At 45.7% G+C, this 3145-nt stretch overlaps 1 protein-coding gene across 1 annotated transcript in view; it reads right to left on the minus strand.

Moving 5' to 3' along the window:
* The window catches only part of LOC130587604 (A-kinase anchor protein 8-like), a gene marked incomplete at both ends in the record, with an annotated part of 15551 nt that overhangs the window by 4018 nt on the left and 8388 nt on the right, over positions 1–3145 (minus strand).

The raw sequence follows: 3145 nt of genomic DNA on the forward strand, positions 1-3145 counted from the left end.
CCAAATCCCATTTTTTGGGATCCAAAGTCCCTTCTTCCATTGGGATCCAAATCCCATTTTTTGGGATCCAAAGTCCCTTCTTCCATTGGGATCCACTTCCCTTTTCCCAGGACTCAACGTCCATTTCCCAAGATCCAAAGTTCGTTTTCTTGGAATGCAAATCCTTTTTTGGGAACCAAGTCCCTTTTTTCCCTTCTTTTCCCAGGACTCCAGGTCCGTCTTCCCGGGATCCAAAGTCCCATTTTTTGGGATCCAAATCCCATTTTTTGGGATCCAATGTACTGTACCTTCTTTTCCCGGGATCCAATGTCCATTTTCCCAGGACTCCAGCTCTGTTTTCCCAGGGTCTCTTCCTGGGATTCAAAGTCCCTTTTTTTGGGATCAAAACCCCTTCTTTTCCCACGATCCAACGTCCTTCTCCCGTGATCCAAGGTCCCTTTTCCCAGGATCCAAATCCCATTTTTTGGGATCCAAATCCCTTCTTCCCTTGGGATCCAAATCCCATTTCCCAGGACCCGAGGTCCGTCTTCCCAGGATCCAACGTCCTTTTCTAAATCCCCATTTTTTGGGATCCAAATCCCTTCTTTTCCCAGGACTCCAGGTCCATCTTTTTCCCAGGAACTGAGGTCTGTATTCCCGGGATCAAAGTCCCTTTTTTTTGGGATCAAAGTCCCATTTTTTGGGATCAAAGTCCCATTTTTTGGGATCAAAGTCCCATTTTTTGGGATCCAAAGTCCTTTTTCCCAAGGTCCATTTTCCCAGGATCCAACGTCCTTTTCCTTGGGATCCAAAGTCCCTTTTCCCGGGACTCAACATCCATTCTTTTCCCAGTATCCAAAATCCGTATTCTTGTGCTCAAAATCCCATTTTTCTTGGGATCAAAGTCCCTTCTTTTCCCAGGACTCAACGTCCTTTGCCCATGATCCAAATCCCAATTTTTTGGGATCCAAATCCCATTTTTCAGGATCCATAGTCCCTTTTCCCAGGACTCCAGGTCCATCTTCCAGGGATCCAAAGTCCCTTCTTCCCCTGGGATCCAAATCCCATTTTTTTCGGATCCAACGTCCCTTTCTTCAGGATCCTTTTCCTTGGGATCCAACGTACCTTCCTTTCCCGGGATCCCACGTCCTTCTCCCGTGATCCAAGGTCCATTTTCCCGGGATCCAAGGTCCTTTTCCAAGATCCCATTTCCCAGGACTCCAGGTCCATTTTCCCGGGATCAAAGTCCCTTTTTTTTGGGATCCAAGTCCCATTTTTTGGGATCAGAGTCCCTCTTTTTCCCAAAAGGATCCAACGTCCTTTCCCAAAGTTCTTTCCCCAGGACTCCAGGTCCGTCTTCCCAGGATTCAAAGTCCTTTTTCCTGGGATCAAAATCCCGTTTTTCTGGGATCCAACATCCCTTTTCCAGGATCCAAAGTTCCATTTTCTGGGATCAAAGTCCCATTTTTTAGGATCCAAGTCCCTTCTTTTGGGATCCAAGGTCCCTTTTTCCCAGGACTCCAGGTCCGTCTTCCCGGCATCCAAAGTCCTTTTTCTTGGGATCAGAGTCCCTTCTTTTCCCGGGATTCAATGTCCTTTTCCAAAACCCCTTCTCCCAGGACTCCACGTCCTTTTCCCAAGATCCAAATCCCATTTTTTGGGATCCAAATCCCTTCTTTTCCCAGGACTCCAGGTCCGTCTTCCCAGGATCCAAAGTCCTGTTTTTTGGGATCAAATTCCCATTTTTTGGGATCCAATGTACTGTACCTTCTTTTCCCGGGATCCAATGTCCATTTTCCCAGGACTCCAGCTCTGTTTTCCCAACGTCTCTTCCCAGGATCCAAAATCTCTTTTCCCAACATCCAACGTCCATTTTTTTGGGATCCAAATCCCTTTTCCCAGGATCCAAGGTCCTTTTCCAAATCCCATTTTTTGGGATCAAAGTCCCTCCTTTCCCCAGGACTCCAGGTCCATCTTCCCAGGACTCAATGTCCCTCCTTTTCCTGGGATCCAAATCCCATTTTTTGGGATCCAAAATCCCTCATTTTCCCAGGACTCCAGGTCCATCTTCCCAGGACTCAACGTCCTTTTCCTGGGATCCAACATCCATTTTTTGGGATCCAATGTCCCTTTTTTTTTTGGGATCCGGTGTCCGTTCCTTTCCCAGGACTTCACGTCCTTTTTCCCAGGATCCAACATCCATTTTTTGGGATCCAAATCCCATTTTTTGGGATCAACGTCCCTTCTTTTCCCCTGGACTCCAGGTCCGTCTTCCCGGGATCCAAATCCCTTTTTTTTGGGGATCCAAAGTTCTTCTTCTTGGGATCCAGATCCCCTCTTTTTCCCAGGACTCAACGTCCATTGTCCCTGGATCCAAAGTCCATTTTTTTTGGGATCAAAGTCCCATTTTTTGGGATCAAAGTCCCATTTTTTGGGATCCAACGTCCTTTTCCAAGGTCCCTTTTCCTTGGACTCAACGTCCGTTTTTCCCCGGGATCCAAATCCCTTTTTCCCCCAAGATCCAGAATCCGTTTTCTTGGGATCCAAATCCCATTTTTTGGGATCCAAAATCCCATTTTTTGGGATCAAAGTCCCCATTTTCTGGGATCCATATCCCTTTCCCCAGGACTCCATGTCCATTTTCCCAATGTTCTTTTTTCGGGATCAAAGTCCCATTTTTTGGGATCCAGCGTCGTTTTTCAAGGTCCCTTTTCCCAGGATCCAAATCCCATTTTTTGGGATACAAATCCCCTTTTTTTGGGATCCAAAATCCCTTATTTTTGGGATCAAAATCCCTTTTTTTCCCAGGACTCCAGGTCCATTTTCCCAGGATTTGGGGTCTCTTCCTGGGATCCATCGTCCCATTTTTTGGGATCCAAACCCCATTTTTGGGATTCAAATCCCATTTTTCAGGATCTGAATCCCTTTTTTTATCTGGAAACGACGAAAGAACAAAAAAGCTCCAAAACTGAGTGAGAAAAACGGCGAAAAATCGGCGAAAAATCAGGAAAAAGCAGATTTTCGTGTGGTTTTTTTTGGGGATTTTTTTGAGTTTGGCTCTGAGATGCTGAAATACCAAAAAGGAGAAAAAACTGGGAAAAAATTCCCATAAAACCCCGGGATTGGGTGAAAAAAAAGTGAAAAATCGGGAAAAAATGGGGATTTT

Source organism: Malurus melanocephalus, unplaced genomic scaffold (genome assembly GCF_030028575.1).
Source record: "Malurus melanocephalus ecotype Western Australia unplaced genomic scaffold, MMel_1.1 scaffold_2136, whole genome shotgun sequence".
NCBI classification, from domain to species: domain Eukaryota; kingdom Metazoa; phylum Chordata; class Aves; order Passeriformes; family Maluridae; genus Malurus; species Malurus melanocephalus.